Genomic DNA, 21,480 nt, shown 5'->3' on the forward strand with positions numbered 1-21,480 from the left:
GTATTTTCTGTATGTCACTTTCTTTTTTCTGTCCATCAATCTTCTTGGACCATACGGTAGCACGGGGAGCCTCTCCGAACCTATTCTCGTTCAGGGGCTGCCTGACTCGCCAATCATTCTTTGCTCAATTAAATTCTGTTAAATTTAATTTGTCTAAGGTTTTTTTAAAAAATAAATAAATAAATAAAACAAGATAAAAGAGATGTCATGAGTCTATCAGAGAACTTTCCAGAAGTGTGTTGTCCCTTGATGGTGATTTGCTTGGTTACTTCCTAAAATAAATTTAATATTGTGTATTCAAAATCATGCAGTTTTTACCATCAGCCAGTGTGCTGGTCTTTGGGTAGGTCCCTGGGAAGGCCAGGTATGGAGGGAAACACAAATAAACATAAATAAAATGTAAAGAAAACTGCAGACAGAGAATTCAGTATCTCAGCTGCTGACTTCCATTTTATGGATATTTCCTATGTTCAGGTAGTTTGTTATGCATTTTACATAATACCTAATACATTGAACCTTCATTTCAAAAACAAAACAAAAAAATGCTTTGAGGTAAGAAGAAGTATCTTCACTGCACAGTTGAGGAAGGGAAAGTTGAGTAACTTGCTCAAGATTCCACAGCTCATGTATGAAATCCCAAGTAAATCCAATTTTAAAGCCTAAATTCTTAGCTCCTCCTCAAAGGTTTCTCCATCACTTTCCAAAAGCAGGCCAGCTATATTCCTTCCCCACTCAGCGTGCACTCTCATTCCCTGCAAGCCCGAAGGTAGCTGCAAATTCATGAATTTGAAACTCAGCCATGAGGCAAAAATGATTTAGAAACCCTGGCTCAACAGATAATGCTCTGAAGAGAGTTGGGAACCCTCAAGTTTCTTCCCTGTCTCTTCCTGTGTTTCCTGTGAGCCTTCACCAAAACATTTAATTCTCACCTTTGAAAACTGCATGTGCTCCTCCTGTTGCCCGAAATACTCCATGGAGAACTCTTCTACAGGCCCTCTGTAAGCCTGTATGCTGTGCCCTGCACAATTGTTTCCTCTGAATAAATCAGAAACATCCTTCTTATGCATGTCTCTTTTAGCTTCAGCAGTTCACAGTACTTTAATCTCTTGCTCATATATCATGCCTCCTACTTTTCTGGGCAGTCTTCAAAAGCCAAGTACTCTCTCTTAGTTATCTTAGCTCAACGATATTTATTAACATGCACTGAACAATTGAACATATCAAAAGACGGATGTCTTACACATATACAAACAACTATCTGTTTAGAGCTTTGAGCGTCAGAAAAAGAATGATATCTGAATCCAATGCACAATTTTTAGAAACTTGCAATCTGTGTTTAAGACGGTAATTTTTTTTAAATATCCTTCTAAAAAATGAGATAAATTCAAGTATCTCTGCCCTCTTATTTTGAAAATAGGATCTCACCACTCTCGTGGGACACACAAGCAGAAATTAAGGGTAGAGAGGCCGTTGAATAAATATTTATTAAATTGAATTGTATGTAATTGAACTGAATTAAACTGAAAGGCAGACTTAGCTTCGGATGGAGATCATCGAGCTGTGGGTGGAGAGTCGACCCTAAGGAGAGAAAAGGGTTGTTAGGGGGCCTGAGCTCTGGATCTGGACTTCTCAGCCCTGGCTTCATATTCTAATCACCTGGGGAGCTCTAAAAACTTGTGGATACACGGCTCCCACCCTTAGGATATTTAATTTAATAGGACTGAAGTGGGACCTTGGCATCAGCGTTTTTTAAAGCTCCCTAGGTGTTTTTAATGTGCAACCAGCCATGAGACGACTCCTCCAGAAAAAAAAAAAAAAAAAAAAATTTAAAAGGGTTACTTCCTCATACCTGCATTTCCCTAGCTGGGGAAGCAAAAAATAGAAATTTGGTCTCTGGTAGTGGGTCCACTTCCACCCCATTTCAGACTCTACAGACCAAGCTTGCCTGCAGCCTGTACCTCCAAAATGTGGAGGTGGGGAGGTCTAAGAAAGAGAGGGATCACTTGCAAGTATAAGCAAATCAGACACCCCCGGTGCTACAGAAATGGGCCAGGAGAAAACTCAGCATTTTGACTGGGATTTTGTTCCAACCAAGCAACTCTCTTCTACTTTCGTTGTGTACAGTTGGCACCAGGTAAGGAGATCCAAAGAAAACACCAGGGAAATATTGTGATATTGCCACAGCTGTGCCTCACTCAGAAAAAAAAAAATGCCTGAGGCTTCCCCTTCTCTTTAACGCTTCTTCAGCACTTTGTTTTCCTGTTTGGAAACAAATGAAACTGAAAAAGTTTCAGGATGCTTTTCTGCAATTACACAATCTTTTCCCTCCTTTCTCCCATCCAAAAGCCTGCAAAACGGCAGCACTTTATTTTCCAGCCAGAGCAACTGGACGTTCCCGAGGAGGTAACATTCCCCCTGTGGCTGCCGCCCTGCAAGAAACTCAAAAACCACTTGACATCTGTGCTTAAGCATTGTGTTTTTCTGCTGCAATTCCAAAAGCCTCTTGAAGATTTCATGTTTGTATTTTCCCATTTTCCTGGCTTCATGCGCTCCTATGTAAATGAAGAAAGCTCCTCCAGTAGGAAAGAATGGCGCCTTTGGAGCAGTTGCTGATTTCATACACATTTGCTCCCATTTAAAGCAACTTTGCATATAGCAGCATTTTGTGCTGCTTAAAGGATATCTAGAACAATTTAAGAATAAGCCCTTTTAAAAATCAATTCCAATGAAGGACAAAGCAAATAAAAATGAAGCCATACACATTCATCTGAGAACTAAATATTGCAGCCGTATTTCTGAATGTTATTAAATTTTACTTATTTCAGTCTTGCGTTATCTAGTTATTAAATATGCAACATTTTCCCTGCTAAATCCTTTCTAATGTAGGCACTTCAGGTTTGACTACCTCATCCAATTTTTATGATTATGTTTTTGCATTTACCTTTCAGTATTACTGAAACTCCATACTACCACCCACCCCAGCCGATATGGAAACTTTTTAAAATAAAATAAAGGAGTAAAATTCAGGAAAGTTACGGCCAAGGTAATTTCTCATTGGTTCTGTCTTCTCCAGGACCAGGCAAGGGAGGCAATAAAGAAGTGCTGTTGCGGCAAAGGAAAATTAAGAATACCAAAACGGTCGTTATTTAAAAGTTTATATTTTGTGAGTTGTAAAATGCTTGCATTAATTTTGAATATTACATTAAAGTATTATTTATCTTGCTTATGGAGTTTTTTGGCACGCCTTTAATTTTGTGCCTGAATCCCAGTCTTGGTTCTCCTTGAAGGACAAGGAACCAGTCACATAGACTGACACAGCAGAGAGTTCACAGGTAGATGTAATGTGACTCTTTACACTGGGGTGTTGAGAATTCTGAAGCCTACATATCTCTGTGTATTGTTGATGAAGATATCCCAAACAAGAAGGTTAATGTGATTCATTTCTCAGGAATCTTGGAGGCCCTTGAAAACTGTATGAGTCTGCAGGTTGTTGCTAGAAGTAAATCAAGGTCACAAGACTTATGAGGTGCCCTCCTAACAAAACCAGAGCCTCAACCTAGAGTGCCTGTGTGCCCTACCTTGGGAAGCAAACTGATGTTTAATTTAATTCAACAACATCCCCACTGATCCTCTCCCATGGGTCAGACACTGTACTTAGTGCTACTGATATAGCTGTGAACAAGATAGTCTCAGCACCAATCCTGCAGAGTTCACAGCCTAATGAAAAATTTTTAAAAATAATATGACATAGATGCACTATGATAAAAGTAGTCAAAGAAGGAGCTGGGCATGGTGGCTCACACCCGTAATCCCAGCGCTTTGGGAGGCCGAGGCGGGTGGATCACAGCATCAGGAGATCGAGACCATCCTGGCTAACACGGTGAAACCCCATCTCTACTAAAAATACAAAAAATTAGCCAGGTGTGGTGGCGGGCGCCTATAGTCCCAGCTACTTGGGAGGCTGAGGCAGGAGAATGTCTTGAACCCAGGAGGTGGAGCTTGCAGTGAGCCAAGATCATACCACTGCACTCCAGCCTGGAGGACAGAGCAAGGCTCTGTCAAAAAAAAAAAAAAAAAGGCCCCCAGCACAGAGGCAAAGGCTTCGGATCTTGAGAACACCCTCCAAGTGATGGCACAATAAAAAAAGGAATTACTAATAATACACAGGGGATCCCTCTACTCATGCATAAAGCTAGGATTCTAAGACCCTGAAAGTGTGTGTGTGGCTAAGACCTCCTGCAAAGCACAACTTGAAATCATACCTCCAAACGTCTGCATTGTGTGTGTACTGCATGCCATCCCACACCCGTCAGGACATGTGCTTTGAGTTGTTTTCACAGTAGTAATTATGGCTCACACTCAGCTATCTACACCCTCTAGACTGGCTTCATTGGTGACCAAGGACTCACATTTGTTAAACAGCTGGACAAAAGCAGAGATGCCAAGTCTTCTAACAAAACAATTTATCTCTCTTCAAAACTAAAGCATATTAGAAATCAAATATTCATCCTCAGGTTCATTATCATCGATGTGGCTGCCAGTACCATCCTATCAGTTACTTCGTTATGATGACTTTGAAGCAGTTTATTTAAGATTCATTGTTGCGGTCGTTAAGTTGAAAGGAGCTGGAGGAAGATGGAAGAGACGATGGTCAAGAGAAGATTCTTCACTTAATTCTCACCTTTGTGTGTGGAATATTATCCCACCAGGACTCTATGGATTTAGAGAAAAAGGCTGAGTTCATTGATATGAATCAATTTAACCTACAAGGAAGGTGAAATACCTAAGTCTGAGCCTATCTCCCACAAACTCTATCTTCACAAAGTGAAATCTAGGTCACTTATTTCTTGAACTCAATAGACACTGAAGCAGACAATCCTGTCATTCCCACCTCTGATATTCTCTTCCAGGTGAAGGACAGTCATTGGCACAGTGCTCTTGGCTCCTCTCCATCCTCTCACTCCCTCCCTGCTGACTGGTGAGTTTGGAATGAGAATGAAGACCTCTGTCACCTCCTCTAGGGAGCAAGCTCTTAGGAGGGAACACATGTTCTCTGGTCTTCTTGTGTGAAGCCAGTGCCGAGGCCAGTTGAAAGGATAAACCTGGCTCCTTGTGGAGTTCTCCAGGAGGAAGCCATAGACACATGCCTTAGTCTTCATTCTTGGTTTCATCAATCATAAAAATGATATCTTGATCTCCACTTCTTTTACTGCTTGATTTTCTCTCTCAATTGGTTCAGCTCTTAAGCAGGGAAGATAGCTGCTATTTCTTGCCCTACGCCTCTATGCCCCTCAAATTTTCCCTTAGCATCTAATCATTTAGACTGAATCAACCAGGTAACCAATTCTAGCAGTGTCACAATGAAATGCTGGAGCTGGAAAGAATCTTCAGAAGGCTTTGAAATCAATCTCCTCCCTTTCAATGTAATAAGGTATCATGCAATAGCACTAACTGGGCACTTAACATGTCCTCCTTTGCTCAGCAATTCTTTAATATATGTCATCTATTACCAATAGTCCCATTTGTAGATGAAGAAAGTTTTCAAATTTGAAATGGGTCGTATAACAATCAGTGGATGAAAGCCAGGTTTGTTTAAATGCAGAGACCCCTAGATTAATGTAGGTCATGAGTCTTTATGTCACCAGGTGGATGCTCACATTTTGCTTGAAGATCAAAGACAATAGTTGATTCAAGGAACATTAGAGAGCAAAGTTCATAACGACACATTTGCAAGTTAAGGGTGATTAGAGCCTTGGGGCCAGCATGTCTTCACTAAAAGTCTTTCCCAGTCTGAGCATGACACTAAAACCCTGAAACTTGTCAGTATAAAGCATTGTTCCAGCAGTAAATGCAGGAAAAAAAAAAAATGTAAGCTCCGCTGGGCAGATTGACCAGGGAAAGGTGGTGCTTCTATCAGAAGTTTGTACTTTTAAGATTCCCTTGTGTTTTAGTGGCACCAACACACAAAGGGAATGAGGCCATTTTGATCTCCAGTAATGTGAAACATGGCTGACGTTCAGACCTGAAACTATTTAACGCAAGTTAATTTTTTAAACAAATCTGGAATGAAATGAGGGAGAAAAAATAATCTTATGATGGGAGACATCAACTAATGGATTACATTTCTTTCTTCTCAATTAGAAATGGCAGAGGGGTTTTAATTATTTTTCCTTAGCATCAAAACATATCTACACAAAAACACAGCAAATATGTTATAAACTTATTTAAGCCAAAGAGCTCGTCAACACTGTTTGCAATTATGAAATCATTTGGGGGTATGGTATTTTTTTGGAAGGAATTGTTTTTCTCTTAGATGCAAACCACATCACAGCCCGTCAGACATAAATCTTCTATTGTATCTTCAAGAGCAAAAATGTAAATTGTGCAACAAAGGCGCCACTGATAAAATGCAACTAGCCCCCCAGAATCATTTGGGTGATCTCATTATTTTGGGGAGATAATAGGAAATGTCATGCTTTTAAAAATGCTCTTTTGGGGGAAGAAATGTTGAAATTAAATGCTGCCTAAGGAATTCCAAAGAAGAATTATTGGGAACTCTAGCCCCCCAATGCCATATGTTATCACAAGCACAAAAGAAAAAGGAGGCTTTTTTAGAGACTTCTTTGTCATTTGGTGAGCAATGAAGGGCTTGGTAGAGATGTAATAAAGCAATATAATACACTTGATAAGAGCACAGCTTCAGAAGCCAAACTACCTGCATCTTTCTTCAGGCCCTGCCACTTAACAACTGTATAATCTAATCTATCTGTTCTTCAGTTTCTTGGCCTAAAACTGGGGAAAAGAACAAGACCAACTATTCTTATTAAATGACATAAATGTAAAACTTAAATATATATTCTGTAGATGTTTATTATCATCATCATTATCACCATCATTATTATCATTATGTAAGCTTTCGGCAGGAATATATGACAGAATATTAGACTTAAGTCATAGTCTAGAAGTGGTGCAGGGTCAGATAAGAGTGTCCGAAATAGGCATTTACACACTCAAAAACCAGAGCCAGAAAGCCAAAAAGAAGAATAAAATGAGCTAGGAACTCAAAGGGCAATTTGGGTCATGAAGAAAAGTCCAAGGATGACAACTTCAGAAACGGTGTCTATGGTTCAACTATTGTTTCTGATTCAACCTTATCATACCAGAGATATGTGATAGAATCATTCTTCCTTTGTCATCTTCATCTAATCAATTACCTGTCCCTTACCTTATTTGGGGTTCTGAAATCCTTATCTTCAGTTAATATAGAGAACACAGACCCCAGCCATGATGGACTTGGATTCAGCAGCATGTCCCCAGTTCCTGAGAGGCATGGCGAAGGGGTGATTACAAGACAAGGGCCAACACTGGGGTAAAAAGCAAATATTTTCTCACAGGAAGAAACAAAAGCTCAGAGTCTGAGTCTAAGAAGATAGTCACTGTCAAATCCACAACAACTTTATGTTCATGGAGTTGATGATGATTTTACCTGGGAATTATTTTTAAAAGTCAATTTTGAGGTTTCGTATGAATCACAATCCTTGGAGATGAGTTAAGAAATCTGAAAAATGTTTCCCAGGATATTTTTATACACATTAAACTTTGAAGACAACCGGACTAGAAGCTGAGCTAGTCTAGGGCACGAGATCTCAGGAAACGTAGAAGGATCAATCAATCAACAAGAACTGTAGGAGTCAGTCAATCATCACATGCATGGTCTGATCCTCCAAACACCTTCAATGAGATTTTTATTAGATTTAACACTTTCAACTCTTCACCATCTAATGAAGGCTATTAGAAATTGTGGGGAGCAGAAATAACTTGTGATAGAATTCTATTTCCCTCATTACAGAATGAAAATTTCAGTGTAGTGGTGCATTAGATTCAATTGTGTTGACTGTTAAACTTTGAAGACTTGCCGCCTTCGGGATCCACCATTATCCAAGGACTATAGGATAAGACTAAAAAGTAGGAAGATGAAATTCCTGCATGGGACGGTGTGGGGAGGGAGTTGCAGCAGAAATAGGAAACAGACAAACACAGTAAGCCTTGGACAGTATTTCCAGCACTGAACCAAGTAAGAAATATCTCTGAGAATTTGAAAGGTTTTCAAGTGGAATAAGAAAACAATGAAATGAACTAACATTTATTGAGCACTTGTATGTGAAACTAGGTGTAGATACCATGCAGGACTTTTCTACTCTCTAAGTTAACACCTTGCCTGTGGCCCTCTCCTGAAGGAAATTGCCATGCATGTCATCCCGGATACGGTACAACCATGGCGAACTTTTAAAATAGGACATTCTATCATGCCAGGTGGGCCCTAGGCACAATAAAACACCTGACACAGGGGCAGATAAACTACTTCCTGCCCCACAGCCTATGGGGTCACCAAATTCAAAAGTTCTACTCTTACCTAGCAATTAAACAGACTACTCAGATTCCCTTGGAGATTTGTACTAAAGATGTGAGTTTCTCCTTTAATCCTTACCTTGACCTGATGATACTAGAGATTCTCTTTTCGTTTTAATAATGAGCAGGTGGAAGCTGAGTGAGGATAAACAATATTCCATATTAGAAAGATGTAACCTCAGATCTTTGTGATGCCAAGGCTTGCACTTGTATAGAAGATAGACCTAGAATCTCTAAAATGATGTTACAAAATGAAAATCAATAAAGAGTTCTGTAACAATTGGAACCATGCCAAAGTGAGCCATTGAAAGATCAGTGGAAGTTTCCACACAAAAGCTGGATAACCTCTGCTTTGGGAGGCCATTCTGGGAAGGAAAAGCTGGACAAGATGACTTCCACAATCTTTCCAACCTAAGATATTATAACTTATTGGCAAGCAGAGTGGCACCACATTAGGTTAATCCTTTTTTGTCTTGGCAAAAGTAAATTGTATTCTTCTTGCAGAAACTTCTACTGGCAGTGCAGCTGCCTTGTGAAAGTAGAAAATAACCTGGGAAAACTGTTTTTTTCTCAGGATCTTCAGAGAAGGCTTATGGCAGAGTGGGATTATAGGAATATGCAAAGTATTATTATGCATCACAATGATTTAAAATGCTGGTAAAAGTAGGTTTATATACTAGCTCTGCCTCTTAGGAGCTATATGACTTTGGGCAAGTTGTTTGACCTTTCTGAAATGTATTTCCTCCTTTGAAACAACCTGCTTCACAAGGTTGTGAGAATAACATGATGCACATCCAGCATTCAGCACAAGGCACATGACAAACTGCCAATAAATGGTAACCATTCCCTGTCATAAAGTAAAGTTGGTTGAGGGGACACCCATGTGTTTTTGAGCTGCTGTGTCACCCTAATGCTTTGCCACAGGCAGTTCCTGAAAACTGGGTGCGTACAGAAATCATGTATGGAATAAGACTGAAGTGTCATAAGTAGTCTTTCAGTTCAAAAGTTTATAGGACAAAAATGAAAAATAAGTATTGATTTATAGCAAGAGATACGAACATCAGGTTGGCCAAAAACAGAGTTTTGAGACAACTCGTATTGAGCATGTATTTGCTGGTGACCCTTAACATAGTGTTTCACACCACATGCCTTTCCATGTAACCATGCCTTATACATTTTCCTCTACCTGGGCTTCCTTTATCTTTTAGCAAACTTGTTCCCATCTTCTGAAATCTAACTCAATTTTTTTCTCCTTTGCAAAGACTTTTCAGTCTTCGCACAAAATTACTTCCTCATCCAGTCTCCCAAAGCTACACCTGCTTGGTTTCACTTAACACTGTTTTTTTGTTTTTTTGGTTTTTTTTTTTGAGACAGAGTCTTGCTTTGTCGCCCAGGCTGGAGTGCTGTGGCATGATCTTGGCTCACTGCAAGTTCCGCCTCCTGGGTTCACGCCATTCTCCTGCCTTCACGCCATTCTCCTGCCTCAGTCTCCTGAGTATCTGGGACTAGAGGTGCCTGCCACCACACCCGGCTAATTTTTTGTATTTTTTAGTAGAGACGGGGTTTCACCATGTTAGCCAGGATGGTCTCGTGATCCACCAGCCTCAGCCTCCCGAAGTGTTGGGATTACAGGCATGAGCCACCATGCCCGGCCTCAACACTGTAATGATTTACTCATGTGTCTCCCTCACTAGACTAAAAGTTTTCAGGAGCAAGGACTGTGTCACATTCATGCTGATAGCCCCAGTGCCCAGTACATTGCTGGGGATATATTCTAGTAGTACAGGAAATACATCTTTATTCAGTGAATAGTCCCAGTCAAGAAATTTCTATGTTTCATGCCTCCACTATGGGCCAGGCACTGTAACAAAAGCTTTAGATGCAACATCTTTTTTGAGAATGGATCTCACAGAGGTTAACTACCTAAGCTCAAGAAGCTTACTGAGGGGAGAATCTCAATTTGAACTTTTCCTTGTCTTTATCCAAAGCCTGGATATTTTCCATATGTTACAAAGCCTTCATAGCTGGAGCAATCTCAGTATTAACCAGAAGTACCATTTACGGGTTTGCTTTGACTTCTCTTGTTTTCTTTTCTTTACAATAAACTAGGAGTTATACCCTTCATTTATTAGAAAGAAAAAAAAACAAAGCAAACAAATTATTATTTCAATTTCCTTCTTCTAGAGAAACTCAGTTATACATTGCTGTGATGAAAAGCTTAAGTAAATGTGTGATTATCCTATAAATAATGCACAAGCTGGTATCCATGCAGAGTAAAGCTTAGTTCCCTACTTTTGGGGTTTCAGAGTGATAATCAAATCTCTTTTTCCCCAAATGAAGAGTAGATATATGAGTCAAACAGAAGATGAACATATAAGGTTCATTTTCATTAAAGCTAAATTCGAAAACAAAGCTTGGTACCACACCTAGATCTCCTTTAGCCGAAGGTGGGTACCAGTGCACCCACTCCAGCTACCATGAGTATTGACTGCATAACATCTCATAGATGACTCCTTTATCTGAAGAGTTGTCCTCAGCTAATGGGGCTACTTCATCTGAGAAGTTAAAAGCCCACCATCCACTCCCTGCCCCATCCCCCACAGCCCATCAGCCCTCTTGTTTCAAAAGCAAGTAACTGTGTCCTGGTCTCTACGTGCTGGCGCCTTCTGCTGTGGATCAGGTGCACTTAACCTGAGGCCACATCCTTGTTTGCTCAGCTCTTCTCCCTTTCCTATTCTGCTCCCCTCCCTCCACTGTGGGTTTTTCTGCTGAGCACTCTCTCAAGAAACCACATGCATGTAAATCCTCGCCTTAGGATCTTCTTCTAGAGAGCCCAATCTAAGATACTTGGCTTAGATTGAGGTTACAGTCTTTCTAATTCTACCACCCATATGCACCCTGAACTTAACTTCATGCCCCCACCCAAATCATAGGAACAGCTGCACACCAGCAAGGATACCCTGGTTTTCACAGAGAAGGAGAGGTCAGAAAGCACCCCAACGTGTTTCTCCTACACTTCTCCCTTCCTGGGGAGCAGAGCAAGACTTTCCTTCTGACCATGCACAGAGCCTTTGTGTGAAGTTGGAGAAAAACACCCATGATGGTGGAGCCTACCCCAGTGTAGGCACAGCTTAGTGACCCAAGCGTAGCTCAATTCCAGCTGCTCTCTGCTTCCTGTCCTGGTTGCTCTGTGCTGGACTAACTTGAAGAGCAGTGGTGAAACTTCTGCTCACTTCTATGGAAATGTGAGTCGGGGATAAGCTCCCCTCCTCATCACCCATATTGGGAGGAGCAAAAAAATAGACAAATAGACAAGAAAATATTTAATCTTGCGGTTCAAATCTTAGCTTGCCCACATATTATCAGTGTGAATGAAGGCAAACTATTTCACCTCTCTTTGGCTTCACTTCTTCATCTTTAATGTAGTGATAATAAAAGTATATTCCTCATATGGTTGAGCTGAAGATTAAATGAGTTAATACATATAAAGTGCCGAGAGTAACTCCTGACACATTGTAAGCTCTTAATAAATGTGAGATCCCATTGCTCATCATAAATGCACATGGGAAACTCGAACTGTGCACCCCACTCATTTCGGAAGACAAGGCTAGGAAAAATGCCACCCTCTGAAATTGAAACAGGTGAAACTAATCTGTGATAGAAGAGATTGCCTCTCTAGAGAAATAGCTCCATCTTTTTTTTTTTTTTTTGAGACGGAGTCTCGCTCTGTCGCCCAGGCTAGAGTGCAGTGGCGCAATCTCGGCTCACTGCAAGCTCCGCCTCCCGGGTTCACGCCATTCTCCTGCCTCAGCCTCTCCGAGTAGCTGGGACTACAGGCGCCCGCCACCGTGCCCGGCTAATTTTTTGTATTTTTAGTAGAGACGGGGTTTCACCGTGGTCTCGATCTCCTGACCTCGTGATCCGCCCGCCTCGGCCTCCCAAAGTGCTGGGATTACAAGCGTGAGCCACCGCGCCCGGCCGAAATAGCTCCATCTTAAGAAGATGGTTTGTAAGCTGTTTTCTAATGAGAAAATGCAGACTCCCAAAACTAGCTAGGCAATCCAGTTACCAGTGAAAGCAAAGCTCCTAAAGAATATGCTCAGAAAAGTGTAATTGATATGTAATAATTGTTAAAGAAAGTTGTGGGCATCTCAACTATGCTGTATATACTTACCAAATAACATGCTTCAATAATATTATCTTTGGTGGCTGATGTAGGAAAAGCATTGGTTAATAAGAGTTTGCTGTTACTTATCCAGTATTGTCTGAAGTAGAAAAAAAATGCATTTGGTGGACAGAAGTATCCTAGTTATTAGGAAATTATACTCCACAACAAAGTAGAAATAATTCATGTGGCTGTAATACAAATAGAGCAACACATTACTATTATAGAACAGTAGTCTTTTCAGCAGGCTTCCAGACCAGCAGCATTAGCATGACCTGCAGACTTGTTAAAAATGCAAATTCTTGGGCTCCATTCCTTGAGCAGAGACCCTGGGAATGGGGCTCAGCGATCTGTGTTTTATAAGCCTTCCGGGTGATTCTAGCACACACTAGAGTGAACCAAAGGGGCTGGGCGTGTTGGCTCACACCTGTGATCCCAGCATTTTGGGAAGCCGAGGCAGGTGGATCACTTGAGGCCAAGAGTTCAAGACCAGCCCAGGTAACATGACAAAACCCTGTCTCTACTAAAAATACAAAACTTAGCTGGGTGTGATGGCACATGCCTGTAATCCCAGCTACTTGGGAGGGTGAGACATAAGAATCACTTGAACCTTGGAGTCAGAAATTGCAGTGAGTCAAGATCATGCCACTGCACCCTAGACTGGGCGACAGAGTGAGGCCTTGTCTCAAAACAAAAAAAAAAAAAGTAGACCGTCTATATTTCTGTGCTCTGATTCTGTGCTCAAAAGCAACCTTGGGGATGATTAATTTGATTTGACAGGTGCTGTGATACTAGAAAGGAGTAGCATGGTTAGTGTACAAGAATAATCTATCTACTAGAAATCTATCTCTTTTTCCCTAAATAATTGGCCTGCTGGTGCACCATAATTTTTTGGAAGTTTTATTAGTATGGGACAAATTCCACAAGCTTAAAAACCCTAAATGAGCTGACAAGCTTCCTTCTCAACCCACTAAACCTCCTGATGGCATCTCTCTCAGTTCAGCTTCTTAGCCATGACATTCATCTCTGTTGAAATGAAACTAAGAAAAAATAAATAAACAGAGGCAGCAGGGGCAGAGATAAAAAGATCTACATCTCACCATTACTGCCACCAAGCACATACCCATCCCCTAGAAGAAAATGTTATAGGGCTTTGACCAAGAAGAACCAATACTAACTGTATCACCTGCACCTGTTTCCAAAATCACAGCACACAGTAAAATCAATGGAAAAAAGATCCAGCTTGTTTGAAAACATGCTTATGATCCAACACTGAAAATATATTTAAATTAGATATCCGCATCTCTTCCCCAAATTAAAATAAGGTCTATAAAGTGTTTCTCTTCCAAGTGAAAGTCTAAAGTGTCTGCATGTGTGTGCTAGCATGTGTGTACCTAACAATATACTATTTCAAAGTAGCTATATTTATTTGTAATATACCTAATAAGGGTCAATAGTATCAGGATCTTCACAGGTAAAAGATAATTAGTGATGTCTTTGCTGTTTTCTCTGATGAGAAGGAAATGAAAGAGAGTGGTGGAGGATGTTGAAAATCCACTATTTTAACTAAATCTGTTACATCACATTAGTTTATTTCCCTTTGAACTGTGTTTTTATCAAAGCAGGTTGATATCCACTTCATGAAAATGTTTCATTTCAAGCCACTGGAGTTTTATGGGTTATCTACCACATTTTACTGGAGTCTTGTAAATCTTATGAAATTCTGGAATGTCTAGACCATAAAAACCTGTCATTCAAACGTGTTTTCTGTGGAGATGTTTCTCCCCTATGCAGACTCACAGGCTTTGCAAAGATTTGTGGAGGGAAAAAAAAAAAAAAAAACCTTTAAGATCTATTCCACAGTTCCTGAGTTAAAAGATCACCTTTTCAGTTGACTGGAATTTCACCTGTCACAGTCTAACCCTTTATAGAACTATTTAAAAGACTGAAGGCTTTAATAATAATAATAATTTTTAAATTCTCTCACTCTTTCCCTGTATGCCCTTTGCTTTCAATCCTTTAAAAGGCACATGGTACTAAATGCACGTATGAGAATTATAAAGCCAGTGATGATTATTGTCATGAATGAACATTCATCACTGTTATTAAAGGGAGTAGTTGTGCTAGTAGCTGAGATCCAGCTTCCAAGATTGCGAATAGAGTGCCCCAAATACAAACAAATACGGCAGCAAGGAAAAGATGGTACGCACCTTTAATAAAACAGAACCAAGCTCCTGAATGCTATTAAATGAACCACTCCTTTCTTCTCACAATGTTTATCAATTTGGCCTCAGAGTAAACAGAAACAAATTGGCATTCTTTTCTATTTATTTGTCTAAAACGTTGAAGAGCGCTAATCATGCATGAGATTTCTAAATCTATTTGATTTGTACTGTGATTCCTAAAGCTATTTGCATCAAGCTTCTCAGTCACCTATGTAAACAGAGTCAATGCATGGGTGAACATTGATGAATGAATCCAAATATTTATTTCATGATAATTTTATGAGTTTCATGTAAAGCCACTTTTCTACCCTAAAAATTAACCCTGCTTTCACCTTCTTCAGATGGTTGGTGTCTAAAGTTAGGGAGGCATTTTATTCAGAAATTAATTCTTTTGCTGGAGAAGAGGGAGTAACGGAGAATCTGCCACTGGGCAGCAATCAGAAATTATTCACAGCAGCTCAGAGGAAACCAGCATGTCTACGTTAAGACATCTGAAAAGTTGTTTTGGTCTCTAAACAAGCAACCTTTTTTATGGGACACTTGTGGGTATCCACACTGGAAATAGGTGTGAAATACCGGAAAATACGCACGTTAATTGAAGTATTTCTGAACCAGAATACACAATTAGTACTATGTGATTTTCAAGCCCAGTCTTTCCCCTGAGGATGTTGCCCACTGATTTGGAATCAAAAGACCTAAGTTCCTGTTTTTCTCTCTGTCACTTAACTTGCTCTTTGACTTCAAATCAGTCACCACTTCTCTGAGCTTAGTTGCTTCATTTGAGCTGAAATATGGTTTACAGTTATAAATCTATTAGTCAACTAATTGAATAGATCACTGAAGGGCATCCCGGATCTCCTAAAGCCAAAGACCTAAAGCTCTGGAGTGGTGTTTGAACATGGAGTGATCCAATGAATTGCTGTGTGATTAACAGAAGAATTGTTAATATCGTAACTCTTAAGATCAACCCCATTAAGTCAAACACAATCTGAAAACAATAATAATATTAAAACACATTTATATGGTACATTACATTGAATTTGATATTGTGCCAGCTCTTCACAGTCACCCATTGCGGTATCACATTTAATGAGAAAAACAAGTTGAGAAAGCTTACATAAATTGCTCAAGATGGCGGAAAGTCACAGACTAAAAGTCCTCTGATTTCTTAATAGATGAAAACCAAAGGAAGAGGGAGAAGAAATTAAGAAGTGTTTATCTTAAGATCAGAAAGACAAAGTCAGATCTCTTGAAGACAACCATATCTGCTTAATGCCATATGCAATATGAGTCCCAAAACATGTTACTTTTGTATTAAAGAGGGAGTCTCAGATACATGGGTAATCTTGGTTTCCCATCTTCTGTGAGACTCACGTATTTCTACCTACATGTAAGTACAGTGTGTCTGTCAAAAAAGCATGGTAGTATATTGGAAACATATATTCTGCAGTTAGAAAACTGAGCTTGACATTACCATTCTGCCACTTAGTAGTCATCTGTCATTTAATTTCCTAATCTGTCAAATGAAAATAACAACACTATAGTTAAAAGCATTTGTAAACTACATATTTTATATAAATAGACATTATTACTAATAATAAGAAATAAAGTAATAAAATATATGCAGTAATAATGTACTCCCTTTCAATATCTATTTATCTATCATCAACAAAAATAGAAAATAAGTTACATCAACTCAAATGAAGGAAAAAAGGAAAGGAGCCCTATATGAACTAGGAAAGGTCTAAATTAGAAAAAACTTTTAGGAAAATTAACATTTTTCAATACTACTTCAAGTCTGGAAACTGCAAAAGAATCACTGCTACTAAACTCTTGAAGAATAAAAATTAATGAAATTCTATTGTATATACGAAAAAGTATTTATGGCCCCAAAAAAACCATATCAAATAACTAATTTGGAAGTTTGGGAAGGGAGAAAAGAAAGTATCATGGAGTAGTCAAGTAAATAATCATTAATACAGTATTAAACTAGGTTATGAAAAACACAAGAAACACAGTACTAAAGCAGCTTCACTAATTGCACAGTAAGACTTTGTGTAATGCATGGCCTGTAATTATTACAGACCCGAGGTAAGGTGTGTGCCAAGGTGGATGTCAGAAAAGAACAAATACCTAACACCACTGAGAATTAGCATACACATAAACTGGGGTACTGTAACATGGGAAAAGGAGTGTGAGGCAAGAGTGAACAGTGGAGAATTAGAAAAGGAATGGTGAATTTCAGTCTGTTAATGACATGAAAAAAAGAAAAAAAGAAGTGTAGCCCAGACTCTCAAAAAGTACAAATTGCAAAGTAAGACACCATGGGTATATTTTTTAGCTCCAGCTAAAGAAGTGGGAACTCTGTGCCAGATCCTGGTTTCTAGTTCTTTGATCATTTCTCCACAATGGAGAAAAATCACATGTTGGGTTCTCCAAGCCTGCTAAGATAATACTTAGAAATATCCAATTGACTTTGAATCACCATATTCACCAACACTCTCTGTAACTGTAAAAATAAAGGAAAACAAATTTAACAATCGTTGTCAACTTTTGTTGAGCACTTCCTCTGTTAGACAAAAATAACCTCCAAGATCATCTTATTTTTATCTTCCCACTGGCCCTTCAAAGTGAACTTTATTCATATTTTAAGGATGAGGAAACCAAGGCAAGGAATGTCGAAGGAATATGTCCAGATAGTAAACAGTAGGACTGAAATTCAAATCCAGGCGATTTTACCCTCGACCCCTCATTCTTGTTCACCATGTCATTCCACATCTCATACCGCAATTTGTTTCCAAATGAAACCAAACTTCCAAAAAAGAAAATGTTCTCCATAGAACATTCTCAAGTTATATCTTCAGTCATAAAGTAAGACATCTTTCTACGTGGATTCTGGTTACTATCATTTGATTCTGTAAATACATGGCCTACATTGCTTCATTGGCCCAAGATGTAGTCATACCTTTACGAAATGACATTTGAGTTCCTGGATCTGGTAGTTCTCTGCCAAAATACAATAGGGTTCCCTCACCTAAATGGCCTCCCCCAGTATGCAGAGACCAAGTAATCTATTAGTAAATTCACAAATTAATTAACATTTAAAGAAGTACAATTTGTATCTACCGCATGTATATTTTAGGAAGGACAGTAGTAGAGAAACCACAATAGTCCAAAAGCTTTGTCTATATGACCAGGAGATAGAGTCCTCAGTGGATAAGAACCTGCCATGAACTTGGTTGTCAGATAAACCCAGACCTAAAGCTCATTTCTACTACTTGCTGGCTGTGTGGTCTTAAACCTCTCAGAGCCCTGGTATTCACAGAGAAGTAGATTAATAGTATCCACCTCTGAGGTATTATAGACAAAGTTCCTTTTTGTAACAATGACTGGAACAAAAAATACTTGTTGTTTGGTATTATTACTATTATTATATATTGTATTCTTTCTATATAATCTCTTAAATAGTCTTACAAAAAAGAATCATTTACAAGAAGAGATTAGAAGAAGCAGTCCCAATGAATTGCAAAAGTATTTTAACAACTTTTTATGTTTCATGAAAACAGTCAGAGAAAAATACTCTACAAAAAGATCAATTATTTTTCTTCATAGAAAAGACTGATAATTTAAACTATTCCCCCACTTTCCGTTTTCCATCAATAAACTTACATGGACATGAGCCCGCATACGCCAGTGCATGATTATGCCAAGCTTGATATAGTTTAGGTATCCAATGCTATCACAGATGTTTCAGCCCTTGAGACATATATTATATTGCATGTCCATAAAATAAGACAGAAAAACATCACATTCTGACAAACCTGGCATCATGTGCACTGACTATTGGCATTTCCAGTGCAGGCACTGTCTCTTTAAACAAGTTTCACATTTAAACAGACCTCACTGAATCTGATGGTGCCAAGACTTCACCAGCTTGCCTCTGAAGAGCAAGACAAAACTTTTTGAATCAGATAAGACACAAACTGTATTTTTCTTCCATAGGTATTTGTTCAGGAGCTGATTTCCTTGGGGGCAACAGAAAGGGCCTAAGTTGCTGACACTCACTACACCAGTTAGAACCAAACAACGGGGGTTTCTCATTTCCTTCAAAGCATAATTCAGAAAGTGTAAAAGAGCCTTCCAAGTTCAACACTAAATATAATAATAATAATACACCACCATAATTTAGATCAAAGCTTACATATTTTGACAATGCTGTTGGAAGAGTTCCAATTAAAAGAAAAGCGTTCAGTCATTTAGAGACATTTACCAAGCATCTACTATGTAGGAGGCTCTATTCCAGGCTCTGGGAATATAGTGGTGAATAACACAGATGACAAGAGCTGCCTGTGCAAAACAGTCCTTATTTTTAAGATGGCTTCTAGGCTCTGGCCTTGTGCATTAGCTGAGGCAGGGAGGCAAGTGAAGGCCATCATAAGGTATGGACTTTGGCGTCACAATTACCAGGGTTCAGTTCCTAGCATCCCGGTATTGTAACATTGGCCAAGTTGCTTCACCTCTCTGAGCTTCCTCTGGTGTCAGATCAAGATATTAATGGAGCCCTCCTTAGAGAACTGTTGTAAGGATTAGCTACTTCAGACTGTCACCTAGACAACAGTCAACAAAAAGCAGTTTATTCCATTCCCTTGTTCAAGCCCAGTTATCCTTAGTGGATAAGGAAATATGTAAAGATAAGACGTGCAAGTAATAAGTGGGTTTGTCTCTGAAATCAAGGTGGGCTCCCAAACAATTAGGCAGCATTTTGGTATTTGAGTCTTCTATTAGTAATTCAGGAAGCTGTAAAAGATGAGCAGCACACATTGCCTCCTTGTTTTATCCTTTAAATTGCTTTAATCAGTGATGCTTTGAGAAGCATAAAGTCAAAAAAAAAGAAATAACAAAACTCTGAGATATCCGAATCTATAAATGCTTACCGAAAAAACAACAAAAACAAAAAAAAAACTGTCATGATCTGCTGGAGACCCACATGAAAACTTGGATACCACTTTCTTCTCACAAACCCTTCCCAGTTTTGAAAATAAAGCTCAAACACTTTGCCTCCGTTCACTTCAGCAAAGGTAGCAGCTTAGACATAAAAGTGCAAACACTGGAGGGAAAAAAAAAAACAGCCGTGGCTGGCTGCCAGCTCTTGGCCAATCAGTCTTCACAAGGAAGGTTGCGTCAGAGGCTTTGAGCCTGCTGGAACCTCTGCAGCTGCCTGCAACACAAGCTTGGACCACCCAGGCCGAAGTGGATGGGCATCTGGAGAAACGCGCAAACAATGGAGAACGTTAGAGTCCTGCATTTCCAAGCCAGTGATTCTGTCCCTAGGCTTAGCCGGGACTTTGAGAAAGTCCTGGGCTAAAAAGAAATATAATATAAGCTAACTGGCCCTACTATTAAATTGCTGTCTCAGGTCAGCAGCATAACCCCCAGAATGGAAAAATATTTTTTCAGTGGAAAATCACCCGTCTCAGTATTCATGGATCTAGTTTTCAACGGGTGTTGGGCTCCCACCCAATGTAATTAACATCTTACCTGTGGGTGGCTGGTAGAATTGCTTTACACCTCTCTCATCATCCTAGCACCTAACACTTCCTGAAATGCAATATACAAACAAATAGGAAATTATGTTTCTGAAGATAGACTATTTGGTTGGAGGCTCTCTGGTAGCCCCTCAGTTCTTCTCTCAGCGAATTTATTTTTTCTAATTTAAATGTCAGAGAACAGGCCCACATCATTCAAAGCCTTGCTCAAACATAAGCCATGCCAACTTGTTATAATTACAATGAGATACAATAGCGGACGTGGGGAAAGCCTAATTAAAGAGTTGGACATGGCATCCCAGATGGAAAACAAAGTATGTGGCCTTCTATCAGATCTGAATAAAAACCCTGCTCCACTGATGATGGATATCTCTGGGAAACACACACCCTCCCAGGACCCAAAATACAGATGCTCAGGAAGGAGTAGGAGAGAAACATTCTGCTAAGACAGAAACTGAAACTAAAACCCGGGGGGAACGCACTCATGCCTGCATCCCAACCCCAGTGACTCTGATTTAATAGGGTCTAGGGTGCAGCCTGAGTGCCAATTTTTTTTTAATTCTCCAAGTGATAGTATTGTGCAGCCAAGATTGAGAAACCCTACAAAAGATTCCTTAGATAATGATCTCCACTTTAACAGAATATTTAACTAGGAAGTCAGTGTATTATGGCAGAGTAATTTACCAGATCTAACAGAGTAAAGCATAGCAATAATTTTCTGCACTGCACTATAAATGTTGATTGTGCCTCCTGAACTAGACTGGAAGCTTCAAGGGGGTGTTTTATCTCCAGCTCCTAAGAGAGGGATGTAAACATAGCAAATAGAAGCATTTGCTCAATCATCAGATAGATGCTTAGAAAACATCATACTGTCTGGATGTTTAAGCAGAAAGACAAACTTTACAGCCACCGTTTTTTCTACAATCCTCTAAAGCATTTATTTTTCAAAATGTAATGTGCATGACGGGCTTATTAAATATGTAGGTTCTTATGCCTCACCCAGAACCTAAAGAGATACTCAGAAAATTTCAGTCCAGTTCAGCAGTAACTGCACAAGAATTCCTCCATTGCCCAGTACAACCTGGGAACAAAACAGCCCAGTGGCAAATCTGTATCTCTGAGATGAGAGTCCACA

This window comes from Symphalangus syndactylus, chromosome 7 (assembly GCF_028878055.3).
Source record: "Symphalangus syndactylus isolate Jambi chromosome 7, NHGRI_mSymSyn1-v2.1_pri, whole genome shotgun sequence".
NCBI classification, from domain to species: domain Eukaryota; kingdom Metazoa; phylum Chordata; class Mammalia; order Primates; family Hylobatidae; genus Symphalangus; species Symphalangus syndactylus.